The sequence below is a fragment of the Carcharodon carcharias genome, chromosome 16, assembly GCF_017639515.1.
Source record: "Carcharodon carcharias isolate sCarCar2 chromosome 16, sCarCar2.pri, whole genome shotgun sequence".
Classification (NCBI taxonomy): domain Eukaryota; kingdom Metazoa; phylum Chordata; class Chondrichthyes; order Lamniformes; family Lamnidae; genus Carcharodon; species Carcharodon carcharias.
Genome location: NC_054482.1, coordinates 104,848,459 through 104,862,756, shown reverse-complemented (window position 1 = coordinate 104,862,756; position 14,298 = coordinate 104,848,459). Strand labels below are relative to the sequence as shown.

The 14,298-nt window shown below is 46.1% G+C and overlaps 1 protein-coding gene across 1 annotated transcript in view; it reads left to right on the top strand.

Moving 5' to 3' along the window:
• The first annotated feature begins 2,705 nt into the window (after positions 1-2,705).
• The window catches only part of lrrc8c (leucine rich repeat containing 8 VRAC subunit C), a 43,193-nt gene continuing 31,600 nt past the window's right edge, over positions 2,706-14,298 (top strand). The window contains exon 1 of the mRNA XM_041208151.1: positions 2,706-3,184. The gene's annotated coding sequence lies outside the window, so the exon portion shown is untranslated. The remainder of the gene's footprint in view (positions 3,185-14,298) is intronic.

Sequence of the window (14,298 nt, the reverse complement as noted above, 5' to 3'; positions counted from 1 at the left end):
CATCACCAAAAAAAAGGACCCAACAGACAGCTTTAAATGTGGGGATTCCACATCAGCAAATAACATCTGGGCAAACATTATTCTTGCATTTCTGAGGGAATCTTTGGTGTTGCAACAAAAATATTAGAAATATAACTTACCAAACTTTTGTTTGTCCAAACCTGGAGTATCCTAGTTGTGTGTGGGATCCTTATATGGTGAGAGATATAAATAATATTGAAGTGAAGATGTGTTGCATGATTCTGCATGAATCAGCATGAAGAATACATGAGTCACATCCTTGTTCAAAGATTTTGAACACGAGTCACTACAGCAAAGGAGGGAGAAAAGGAGACAGACGTGCTCCATAAAATAGAGAATGGACAGGTAGGAATTGACAGAATCAAGTACCTGGTGCCCTCCGGCAATGACAATTCACACAAACTACAAAGACCATTTGTTTCCAAGACAGTGTATCAACAATCTTTCTTCCCAAACAAGCTGCCAGAGGAAATAGTCACAGCTCCAAGACTAGAAATCTTCAAGACCCACCCTTAGATTATTTTCATTTAAAAGTTTTCATTATCAGGACTACTATTTCAACTGGTCATTTCTGGCTGAGCTAGCACTGCCCATATAAATGTTAGCCTGTGATGCTGGCACAACCAAAGCAGAAGCTATGTTGCAAAACACAGACAGGACGGATGAACCATACCGTGTTATTTAAGTTCTCATCCAAAACTTGATTCATTACTCCTCCAAAGTCTCCCTCATACATATTAGGGCTTGTCTTCAGCATTCATGGTTTTAACTTAAAGACATGCAGGAATAGATGAGAAAAACACAAAGGAGGTTTTACAAAAAAGCACCATGGTTACTTGCAATGGGTAGATTTTTAAAAGAATCATTAATGGGGAAATTCTTCAATGCCATATTGACATGTAATTGAACCAACACAGGCTTGAAGGACCAAATGATTGGTTTCTGTTGGAACATTTACTGAATCTATAATAATCACAGAACCATATAGCGTGGATGAAGGTGAATGTGAACAAATCACATCTGTTCCTGCTCTCTGAAGAAGCCAGTCACTCTTTCCCATTCTATGCACTAAACTGACCTGGTCTGAAAATATATTTTTGAATAAAAGGAAAGCTATTGTGGGAAATTGTCATAAATTGGACAAGAAATTAAATATACTATAACTACATTTTTAAAATAGTGAGTTATGATCTGAAATGCATTACTTAAGAGGGTGGTGGACCCAGATTTAATAGTGACTTCTGAAAATGAATTGGATATTTACTTGAAAAGGAGCCATTTGTAGGGCAATGGGGAAAGAGCTGGGTGTCATGGGACAAATTGGATAACCCTTGCAAAGACCTGGCACAGGCACGATGGGCCGAATGGTGTCCTCCTGTGCTGTACAATTCTGGTCAGGGAGACAAGAACTGAAAACCACACTGAAATTTTACTCAACTGAGATGGATTCTCTCACTCTCTCTAACTCTCGGGTGAGTTTTATTTTCCTAAATGCAGAAAAATGATGCCTGTGTGGGGAAAAGGGCCGTTGTCTTCACTTCATCAACTAGAATTAGTAGCAGTGTGGCTGCTGGGTCTAAAGCTTTTCAGGATGGATCAAACCCCTTAAGCAGAAAGATATTATTAAAAATTAACCACAGATTAGCTTGGCATTTGTCCCACTGGAAATGGTAGGAGAGGAAAGATGGTTCATTGGTAAACTGGCCCAGATAGTCAAAGCAGGCATTACTTAAGTGGGTTATCAGGACAAAGAAATAGATTGGTCTTGAGATATTTCCTGTCTGACGCATCATTCCAATTCCAGAACACGGGGAGAAAAATAAGAAAATCCCCTGCTACTAATCAGGTCGATAGCTATTGTGATCGTAAGGCTCTTGTTAGTGCCTGCCCAGTGGGGGAACATGCACCATCTCTCTCTCTCTGCTCCATCGAGTGACAGTGATGAAAGATGCTCTTTGGTCTGCTGAAACTTGCTGGTCTTCCAGTGAAAGGAGCTGTCCTCGAATGAGTGTTGCACAATCAGGCTATGTGCTGAGGGACGCGCTAAAGATTGGGGCAGCCACCGCAGAGGTGCAATGGGGAAAGGCTGCTGTCAAAGGCCTTTCAGCCACAGTACACGGAGGGGCTAGAAACTGTGTAGAACCTCTCGGCTGTTATGCCTGGCAAGGAATATATTGCAAATAGCAAGAGGATGGAAATTACACTGAGGCATCTCAGAGTGGAACATGCTGTATGGAGCCAAGTTGAATTTTATTGCACTTGCTGTAATTCCAAGTCTAAATGTTTTGTGATGTACTTTTGTATATTTTGTGAATAAAGTATATTTCTGTGGGGGGTGGGAGGATTGGGGGGCGGGGGGGGGCGGTGGTGGGTGGGGAGGAAGTGACCATCCTGGTCAATTTCTGCAGAAATCCTGGGGGAGGGAAGCCGCGACCCTATACGTCATCCTGTCTCCCACCAGGTTCGCATTGTTCACAGGAAGGTGGGGGTGGGCTCTGAAGATACAGACGCTTGATGAACCCTTCACAATCCCTCAGCACAGTGTACACATAGCAAAGGCAGAGAGAGAGAGGGAGGGAGGGAGGACGGGCTGTGCAACCTCCACCACCCCCCCCCCCCCCAACCCCCCTCCACCCCCTCCCCTCCCCTCCCCCATCTCATTCCCACTCTAAGGACGGGAAGCAGCGGATCTGGTAGCAGGACTGTCCTTTAGCTCCATGTAACAGGGTAAAAGGGGGTGAGGATAGACTGTACCACCGTGCAGATACAGCACAAGGTATGCAGGGGGAGTGCCATGCCAGCGTTGCAGCTTGGGTGAAGGATGCTGGAGACTGAACACACTGGGCTGAGAGGAGTTGAATTAGGTGGCCAGGCAATCTGAATTGGCAGTTCCAGCAGCTCCTCAAGCTGCGCAGATCAGGAGAAAGGCAAAATCTGAAACATGCAACCCGACCTGTGCGGTCGAGCGAACGTTCCCATTTCAGAATTATCGCCGGGAAAGCGCTGGAGTTTCCGCTGGTTCGCGGTGAGCTGCTTTCGCATTTCACAATAAAATCCGAGGGCTTGAAGCAGATTTTTGGGACCCCTGCCTCGCGTAAACCTTAGACACATGCTGTGGATTTTCCAACCTGCCTGTGCCATGCTAGAAGATGCCCTTCTCCATGTAAGTACCCGTTGCCCTCGGACGCCGTCCGTCCCTTCTTTACATGTTCTGTCGTGTCCGAGAGAAGCGGCGAGGCAAAAAAATGCGCCACAAGCCGTTGCGAATGTGACAAATGCTGCCGAGATTCCCTGTGCAAAGGGGGGAGGGGGAGGGGGCAGAATGGGCAAATCCCAATATTATACAGTTTTATAATTTCATCAGTTTCCCCAATCGATAAATGGGTTTTTTTTTTGGGGGGGGGGGGTGAAGGGTGATGCCTTGGGATATGGTTGGGGGATTCAAACAGAAATTGCATTGACAACTGCCTGTCATTGCGTTCATTTCAGTTCCCCATCGGAAACAATTAGCCTGTTGCCTTTTTTTTCCTCCTCTCTACCACACTGCCTTTCTGCTGCAGACAGCTGAGAGGGTGGGGTTATCAAGGCTCCATACAGCCAAACCTCCCTCTTTGTATGGGCATATATGTCTCTGTGGATGTACTGCTTATATGGCCAATGACAGACAGATTCAAAGCTCTAAAATAGATTTATAGACCAAGGGTGTGAGAACAGGTACAACCGAGTGAAGCAGATCGATGTCTAATTAAGAACAAGGGGAGCTGACGGTTCGGGAAATGAGATGTACCACGTCTGGTGCCTTTATTGCAAGTGGCTGGTGGATGATGTCGTTTGCAATGATTCTGTTAGCGAGGTTCAAGGGGTAGCGTCTTTATCTTTTCGGCAACCCCTTTTGGTATTGTAGTTGCTAAAGGAAAACATGTCACAATGCCATGGTGCCACTAGTGCCTGATGTGTTGTATTTTGATGGGACTCCTGCTGTGTTTCAGAGCGAACTAATTGCATTGGCCCGCGGGTGTAGGACTTGCATTCATCTAGCGCCTTTCACTGCCTCATGTCTTCCCAAAGCGCTTTGCAGCCAGTGAAGTACTTTTGAAGTGTATTTGCTATTGCAATCTAGGCAACACAGGCTCAGCAAACTCCCACAAACAGCAATGTGATAATGACCAGATAATCTGTTTATGAGGTGTTGGTTGAGGGATAAATATTGGCCGGGACACTGGGAAGTGTCAGCCTAGATTTTTGTGCTTAAGTGGGACTTGGACCCATGTTCTTCTGACTCAGTGGTACATGATCTATGGCTGATACCTTAGGTTCCTGTTCTAGTACCTCAGTAGCAAGTGCAATGGAGGCAGTTAGGGTTTTTAACTTCAGCACAATAGGCATAATACGTTGGTTGTCAGAGTCTATAGACTCTGGAACAGTCCCAGCAGATTGGAGGGTGGCAAATGTAACCCCACTATTTAAAAGAGGAGGGGGGGTAAAACAGGGAATTACAGACCAGTTAGCCTAACATCAGTAGTAGGGAAAATGCTAGAATCTATTATAAAGGACACTTGGAAAATATCAACAGGATTAGACAAAGTCAACATGGATTTATGAAAGGGAAATCATATTTGACAAATCTACTGAAGCTTTTTGAGGATGTTACTAGCAGAATAGATAAGGGAGGACCAGTGGATGTGGTATATTTGGATTTTCAGAAAGTTTTTGATAATGTCCCACATAAGAGGTTAGTGTGCAAAATTCAATCGCATGGAATTGAGAATTGGTTAGCAGACAGGAAATGGAGAGTAGGAATAAATGGGTCTTTTTCGGAATGGGAGGTGATGACTAACGGAGTTACACAGGCATCAGTGCTTGGGCCCCCACGTATTCACAATGTATATCAATGATTTGGATGAGGGAATCAAATGTAATGGCCTGAATTTTCCCATCGGCGATTTGGGGCCGGGGCCTGCTCGCCGGCGGGAAAATGATGCGGGATGACATTGGGAGGAACGCCCGACGTCATCCCGGTCCCTTTAAATTTTTAGGAAGGTGACAGACAGCGAAATCAGCTGTCCGCCCGCTGACCAGTCAATGGCCAATTGTGGCTATTGACAGAGTAATTAAGATAATTAAAGACCTGCCCGCCCAAGCTTAAGGCTAGCGGGCAGGCCAGGAGCCCCAGTGGGCTTCTGATAATACATGAAACCTCATCCACTAGTGAGATGAGGTTTCATGCCCATTTTTAAAAACTTTAATACATTTTATGTGATATTTATTAACATGTCCCATCTCATGTGACATTGTCACATGACGGGGACATGTTAATAATTTTTTAATTTTTCTATTTTTAAAGTTTTCTGGACTGTCAGTAATCTCCCTGAGACAGTACTTTGTCTCAGGGAGCAGCGCACTTTGACAGATGGGGAATCCCTCCCCCCAGCACCGGGAGCACATAGCGCTTCCTGTCGGCCAGGCCACTGGGCGGGCTTTAATTGGCCCGCCCACTCAAAATGGCGACGGGCCCCGTTTCGGTGGTGAGGGTCAGTTGTCTGCCCGCCTCTGAGCCGGTGGGTCCACCCGACCATCAAGGGAAAAATTCTGCCCAATATTTCCAAGTTTTGCAGATGACACAAAACTAGGTGGGAATGTGAGTGGTGAGGAGGATGTTAAGAGGCTTTAAGGCAATTTAGACAGGTTGGGTGAGTGGGAAAATACATGACAGATGCAGTATAACATTGATAAGTATGATGTTATCCACTTTGGTATGAAAAACAGAACGGCAGAGTATTATTCAAATGGTGATAGATTGGGAAATGTTGATGTGCAAAGGGACCTGGGTGTCCTTGTACACCAATCACTGAAAGCAAACATGCAGGTGCAGCAAGCAGTTAGGAAGGCAAATGGCATGTTGGTCTTCATTGGGAGTGGACTTGAGTACAGGAGAAATGTTGTCTTACTGCAGCCAAACAGGGCCTTGGTGAGACCACACCTGGAGTATTGTGTGCAGTTTTGGTCTCCTTACCTAAGAAAGAATATACTTGCCATAGAGGGAGTGCAGCAAAGGTTCAACAGACTGATTCCTGGGATGGCAGGAGTATTGTTTGAGAGAGAGATTGGGTCTATAATGAACTGTAAATCACCAATGCAACGCTGCCTCAGATGAATCTAAAACTCAATCATGCAGCCAGGATATCAATCTGGTTGCACAAATACAGGAAACACCTGTCCAGGACTTACAAAACAATTGGCTTCACTTCCTAGTAGCAAAATGTATCAAGTTTGATATCACTGTATTAAAATGTGTAGGATTGACTTTCATTAGAATGTCAAAATTGTTCTTGTTGCCCATGCTCTGTTGACGACGTTGTGCTATATGGACTGGGGGAGAGCTAAGGATCACTGTTTAAAAATAAGGGGTCGCCCATTCAAGACAGAGATGAAGAGAAATTATTTTTCTCTCAGAGGGTCGTGAGTCTTTGGAACTCTTTGCCTCAAAAGGCGGTGGAAGCAGAGTCTTTAAAAAATTTTAAGGCAGAGCTAGATAGATTCTTGATAAGCGAGGGGGTGAAAGGTTGTCGGGGGTAGGTAGGAATGTGGAGTTCAGGTTACAACCAGGTGAGCCATGATTTTATCGAATGGCGGAGCAGGCTCGAGGGGCCGAGGGGCTGCTCCTAATTTGTATGTTTGTATGTAACAGATGAATATCTTGTGATGCTCATATCAGTTCTTATTACAAGTGCAAAACATTACCGGAGATTTATACATATTGCCCGGATCTCCTTCGTACTTGTGCCCAGAGACAAGATCAACTGGGACACAAACCAAATACACAATCTAAAAGATCACTGATTTTTGGGCACAAGTGAGTAATGCACTTAATGATAACAGGCTCAAATCTTATTGATCTTTTATGGTCACCTATCAATCCCTCCAGCCATAATAATCACCTCACCCCCCACCCCCCCGGGTGACAAAGCCATATATGCATTTCCCACAATTGAGTTTTCTCAGACATTCTGTTCAGATTACGACCAGACTTTATGACTCATCAGGAAACAGTGTAATTTTGCAGGTGTTTTACAGTCCCCACTGCTAACAGTGGGCAGGTTCGTGCCAATGTGATCTGCCCCGCTGTGCCCAGTAATGCATGTGAGGCCATAACTCCTTCACTGAAGTCAAAATTAAATTTACCAGCAGCCGTCCTCAATGCACAAAGTCAGCAGACGGTAGCATTCTCGAACCATGTTTACTGCATCATTTTTTTCAAGCACTTCCTCAGCATTGAGCATGTCATTTTCAAATGGAGGCGGAAGTTGTCGAGCTCAGCATGCTGGCCAGAGTGGCTCGCAACAGTCCAGCAGTTCTGGAGGCTTTTTTTGGCATTTCCTCTCGTTAAACTTCAAGAAAAGATTTTCTTTGCTGTAAGGGAAAATTAATTGTGGAATGCTCAAACTAAAGCTGTGAGTAAATTAATGGTGGGTAAAATAGCTAGGCACCAAATGCCCAAAATAACGTAATAAACTTTAAGCAGTGGCTGTGTGATTGGTACCAATGGAAATGGCAAACAGTTAGTTACCATATTTTTTTCCCTTCTTCTCCCATGGGATGTGGACGTTAGTGGCAAGGCCAGCATTTATTACCCATCAAACTGAAGGGCTGGCTAGGCCATTAGAGAGGGCTGTTAAGAGTCAGCCACATTTCTGGAGTCACATGTAGGCCAGACTAGGTAAGGATGGTGGATTTTCTTCCTTAAAGGGCATTAATGAGCTGGATGGGTTTTTACAACAATCAATGATAGTTTCATGGTCACAATTACTGAGACTAACTTCATATTCCACCAGCTGCTGAGATGGGATTTGAACCCATATCTCCAGAGAATTAGACAGTGGTTTCCTGAATTACCAATCTAGTGACATCACCTCTATGCCACCATTTCCCCTCTATGCTTGATATAGGTGGTTGTCCAGGATAATTACAAATGGTTGTAACCGGCAGGAACTGTATCACAAATGAGCATTTTTAAAATTATATATTCTCACAGACATCAATTCTGTGTTTTCTGTGTCTTTGAATGGAGCATATGAACAGAAACAGGTGATTTAGCTCCCCAAGCCTCTGCTACACCATTCAATGAGATTGTGGTTAATCTGCGATCTAACTTCATTTACCTGCTTTTGCTCCATTTTCCTTTGGGTGACAAAAATCTATCAATTTCAGACTTAAAAGTTACAATTGACCAAGTATCAATTGCTGTTTGTGGAAGAGAGTTCCAAACTTCTCGTGTTTCTTAATTTCACTCCTGAAATGTGGGCTCAAATGTTTTGGACTATGGCCCTAGTCCCAGGCCAGGACTTTACGTGCCCGTTGGCATCGGGCGAGTTCAGTGGTGTGAGCCTACATCCTTAGTTGGTCATAAATCCCTGAAGTCTTCCAGGGTCCATAGAGGCTGCAGGGATGGCTCCTCGGGGACAAGGGCTACCCACACAGGAGGTGACTGATAACACCCATGTGGCGGCCTCAGACTGCAGCAGAGCGACGCTATAATGAGGCTCATGCTGCAACTTGCAGCTTAGTGGAGCAGACCATCAGGATGTTGAAAATGAGGTTCCGGTGCCTGGACCGGTCTGGTGGAGCCCTGTAATATAGTCTGCAGAGGGGGGGTCACACATCGTCGTCGTTTGCTGAGCCCTTTATGACCTGGTGCTGCAACTGGGAGAGGAGCTGGCTGAGAGGGTGATGTAGGAGCTAGAGGTCTCCTCCATTGAGGGTGATGACGACAGGGATGAGGGTGAGGAGGTCCTCGAAGGCAACGATGACAGGAATGGCACTGGCCATACGAAGCAGGCGCATTTGAGAGGCCCTCATAACTGCTACGTTTGTAGAGGATGATGATGACATGCAGTGAGGAGATACCAAAGATTCACATTGCATCTATGAATATTTGATTCCAGTTGGCTTATGGCAGCGCACATACCCTCTGTGATAATGCTCCTGTCATGGAGACACAGCGGAGGCCCTAATAGTTGCACGATTGCAGGAGGGTGATGACGGTGACATGGAGTGAGGAGACTCTTCACATAGCCTTCGAGAATGTCTAACTCCTGTCTGGCCGAGGGCAGCTCGCTTACGCTCTGCGATCAGGATCATATCATAGAGACGCAGCCATGAAACTTTAAAAGTATCTGATCCTTTGTCTGCCTTCGACACCTGAGCCCTTCAGGAGCTGTTGCACAGCATCACTGGTCACAGATGCTGGTGTGATGGGGGCCAGCCCCATCTTAAAGGTGCTGAGAGCATACAGAGAATGAGAGAACTCTGTGGTGCCTGCCCACTACATTCTGGCAACAATGACCAGCACTGTCGAGGTGCAGGCATTAGTAATGTGTCCAGGGAGTGTGAGGCTGGACCATCACTTTGGTCTGAAGGCTGCACAAAGCACAGGGAAGAGGCCCTGGACTGAGACGCTTGCCTTTATCTTGTGCAGAAAGGTTTCACATCTGAGTGACACGAACACTGCTCATCAGAAGAAGGAGCCATAGGCAGGGTGACATTCTTGGAAGTTTATTGACAATAGTGAACATTATGTACAAGTAATTAACACCTGTGCCCAGGCTGTGCAACTAGAGCTTGGCCTAAATAGCCAAGTGGTTATGGTACTGGGTTTATAACCCCAAGATCAAGAGTTCAAATCTCACAATGGCAAACTATGAAACAATGTAACTTCATCTGAAACAGATGGAAATGGGTTTGTACTTGAAAGAGTTACAAATGAGGTATGTGAAAAGGAAAAGATTAGCAAAGAGAAATGTGGGTCCATTCCAAGGAGAGACGGGAGAATTTATATTGGAATTTGCAGAGAAACTAAACAATGTGTGTCTGTCTTCACAGAGGAAGATACAGAAATTGTCCCCAAATACTAGAGCTTGGCCTAAATAACCAAGTGGTTACGATACTGGGCTTGTAACCCCAAGATCAAGAGTTCAAATCTCACAATGGCAAACTATGAAACAATGTAACTTCATCTGAATAGGAACAGATGGAAACGTGTTTGTACTCGAAGGAGTTACATCTTCTTAATTGTGCCTGATTTATCCCAATTTTGTTAATTTGGTTTTATTGGTTTTAACTCGAAAGAGTTACATCTTCTTAATCTTCCTAATCCTGTCGCTATGTCTTGGTGCTCCCCAGACATCCACAGCAGAGGTGGAGGCAGCCTGCTGACTGCTACGCCTTGTCTGTGGTGACCTTGGTGGATGTCCTCTGGAGAGCTGAGACCTGGGGGGCCCAGGCCTGCTTTTGGAGTCCTGCTGTGTGGCACTGACACCCTTCTCAGCCTGTGGAGCTGGAGCTACTGAGGTCACAGAAAGAGGGGATTCAGATGGGCTGGACATTCGCGGAGTCACCTGGATGGATGGCCCCGGGGGATTCACCTGTTGATTCTCCTCCCAATGGGTGCGCAAGGGCCCCTGGCTGACTGCTTGGGGAGAAGGGGTAGCTGGAGTTAGATCGAGCTGCCCTGCTTCCCTCTCATGTACATACAGTTGGAGTACAACTGTGGCGATGGAGTTGAGCCTGCACAGCAGTGCAGGAGGACACCCTAGACTAAGGTCTCCATGGTGGCTGCCTACCAGTGTTAATGTCGGTGTGTTGGCATGCTGGCACTATCACCCCAGCCTGAAGGTGGACGGACTCCTTCATCATGCCTTGCAATCTGAGGAGTGCAGCGGACATCCCTTCCTGATGTTCCCGAGTTTGTCCAGCAACTGTGACATGACCGAGTCCAGAGGCTCGTCATTTGGCTTGGACTCAGCAATTTTCTGGCCTCCAGCAGCCCTCTTGAGTGCCGGGCACCTGAGAAATCCCTACCACCATCTGATGCGGAACAGACAGTGCGATGTGCTCACCGGATTGTGATCCAAAAGCTACTGTAAGGCTAGGTCCCACTGAGGTGTGTGTCTCTGCATTGATGATGGGTATGGGTGAGCGCTGTGATGAGACTTAAAGGAGAATGCCTCCAGATTACTGTTCGGAGGTTTCTTCAAGGCTTTATTGGAACCCCTGGGTCATGGACTCCATCTGCTGTTTCCAAGATGTGCCTGTGAAAGAAAGGGGAGATAATTAGTCCATGGCAGTGGCCTGTGAAACAGGACACATCACTCATGGCATGGTTGTCTGATGGATGTTGCACTGCTGGATCCTCCCTTGGTAGAGCAGCGCTGACCTCACCATCAGCACAGGACCGGTCCCAGTCATCGCCGGCCAGCTGGATGGCTCTGTTTTCAAAGTTGGTGAGGATCTTGATTTCAGACATTCCTCCACCGGTCTGCGGCCTCTCCCTCTTGTGTGCCAGCTTGTTCTGCATGAATAGAGATGGAGAGAGTGTAAGCAGGATGCCTGCCAGGCCAGATGATCAGTATGCCTGGCGTGTGTGGGTGGTGAGTGGTCCCATGGACGGGATGAGGACAATGAAGGTGTGTGTGAGAGAGTGAATGGTGATGTCCCTTGAACTGACAGTTCAGAGAGGACCCTGTTGGGTTTGTGAGTTGAGAGTGATGAGAAGAGTGATTTACCCTGGGATGTGGCTGTCCAGCCAAGAGTTCAGTAACTTTCAGTGGGACCGGACAATCCCAGCACCGGGCTGGTCCAGAATTCTCGCCCATGGTGTCAGTTTGGCATTGTCTTTGTCCTTCAATTTTTTCAGGTACTTAGGCACACTTTTATCTTTGGGCATATTCTAATAAAATTGGTAGGTATCCTGGACATAACTTGACATCAGTAGATTGGATATGATTCTTCAGATCCAACTTCCAACATGCAAACTTATATACGAACATGTGTGAACATAGGATTAGGAGCAGGGCCAGGAGTAGGCCACTCGGCCCCTCAGCCTGCTCCGCCATTCAATAAGATCATGGCTGAGCTGTTTGTAACCTCAACTTCACATTCCCACCTACCCGCGATAAGCTTTCACCCCCTTGCTCATCAAGAATCTATCTAGCTCTGCCTTAAAAAGCTTTCAAAGACTCTGCTTCCACCTCCTTTTGAGGAAGACAGTCCCTGACTGGATGCATGGAGGAATTTCCAGACCTGTGATGTTTTGTTAAAATCAGGTACGCCTAGCATTTTTAGAGATGGTGAGATAGTGAGAAAAGAAGATTTTATTCGATAATTGAGAGGGAAATTTGAAATTTCCAGGAGTTTCCCTACAAAATATCAGTAACGGAGAAGCAGGCACATTGCACCTCTTGCATCAGCACATATGCTGACTGCAGGTCCAATTAACGGACATTGCCAGGACAGCATAAATCCGCTGAAAAATAGACAAATTCTTACTAAAACAATATTTGAGTGGTGTGCAGTCATCATCCTCTGATGTAAAAAAGATGAAACATCTTAAATCTATATCCTCCTGTCATTTGGATGAGACGTCAAACCAAGGCCCTATTTGCACCCTCAGATCGACATGAAATATCCCATGAGACTATTCGAAGAGCAGGGGAATTTACTTCAACCAACATCATTCAAAAAAAAAAGATTATCTGGTCATTATCATTTTGCTGTTTGTGGGAGCTTGCTGTGCACATATTGGCTGCCATGTTTCCTGCATTACAGCAGTAACTGGCACTGCAAAACTACTTTGTACTAACTACAAAGCACAAATCCCATTGGCTCGGAAGAAGACTCACATGGGCTCGAAACATTAACTGTTTCTCTCTCCACAGAGGCTGCCAGACCTGCTGAGTTTTTCCAACATTTTCAGTTTTTATTTCAGATCCCCTGCATCCACGGTATTTTGCTTTTATTTCAAAAGTGCTTCATTCGCCTTGACATGTTCATGAAAGACCCAATGGTCATGGAAAGTAAAATTATTTTTTTCCTCGTTAAATAGCGTTTTCGTCTCTTCAGGATGTCCCAAAGTGCCTCACACCCAAGATGTTTCTTTCGTGATCATAGTTGTTTTACAGGCCAATGTGGTGGACAATTTGTACAATTTTTCTTTTATTCATTCATTCATGGGCCAGCAGTTATTGCCCATCCCTAAATGCCCTTGAGGAGGTGGTGGTGAGCTGCCTTCTTGAAGCACTGCAGTCCATGCGGTGTAGTTACACCCATAAGGGTGTTAGGGAGGGAGTTCCAGGATTTTGACCCAGTGACAATGAAGGAACGGTGATATAGTTCCAATATAGTCAAGGTCTCACTAACAGCATTGGGATAAGTAAGCAGTTTATCTGCGTTTGGTGATGTTGGTTTGGGTTAAATATTGGGGAGGAGAACGGGTTTACTGTCCTTGGGACCTTTTGCTGCCATGTTGGCTTCAGTTTACCACCTCATCCAAAAGCTAGAACCCTCGGAACCACACTGAATTTAATTTTAAACAAGATCATTTTGATTGCTGCCTTTCCTTCTGACTTGGAGCCACCAGTATCTGAGCTGGGGACTGAATTGATTTCTTTTTTGATCTTTGACTCCAAGAAATAGATGCGCCATTAAGAATTGTGCTGATTGCTGGAAGCTGTGCTGAGTGACAGGGTGAGAGTGAGTCATTTTCTTCCCTTAGCCAAGAGTATACCTTTTACAAAGGGCTTACGTTGACACTTGTATCTCACCAGTGCAGTTTTGACTTTGTAACTAGGAGCAGGATTTTGTGGATGGAGGGTTTTCCTGCCACACCACCTGAAGGGTTGCCAGATCACAGCAGCCCCGCAGTCATTTTATGCTTCGAGGAGAGTTAATTGGCTGGAGACATGACTTCCGTCCCTTACTCAGGTGGAAGTCTCAGCTCAGAGAGCTTCTAGTCAATCTGAATGGCTAGCAGCTTTGTAATCCCAGCCTGTGGCAGCAGTGACCAGGACTGGGACTACAAGTAGTCCAAAGTGTCCAGGAGCAGGTAAATACGGAGGATTCTCACTGCAGGGAGAGGGGGTGTGGGGGGTCTTGATAGAGAGGGTTGGGGGAGGGAGCGACCAGAGGGGGCAGACCTTGGAGCCGGGGTGGGGGGGGGTCACCCAATGAGGAAAAGGGATCCTTGAGTGAGGGTCCCCGCGCCTGTCCTCCTTTCTGCCTAAGGTCCAAGCAGGATGACCTGCCAGGCTTCCCCTCTGCCCCTGAATTCTTCTGGACAGCCTCAAAATTGAGCCTGGGTGGGAAGTGGCCTTTAAGCAGCCAATAGTGGCTACTTAAAGGCCTCAGTTGGGGCTGCCTTAGCCTCGCCCATCCCCTGTAAAATTGTGGACAAATTGGGGGCAAGGTGAGAGGGCAGTGGGAAGATTACCTGAGGAGTTTTAC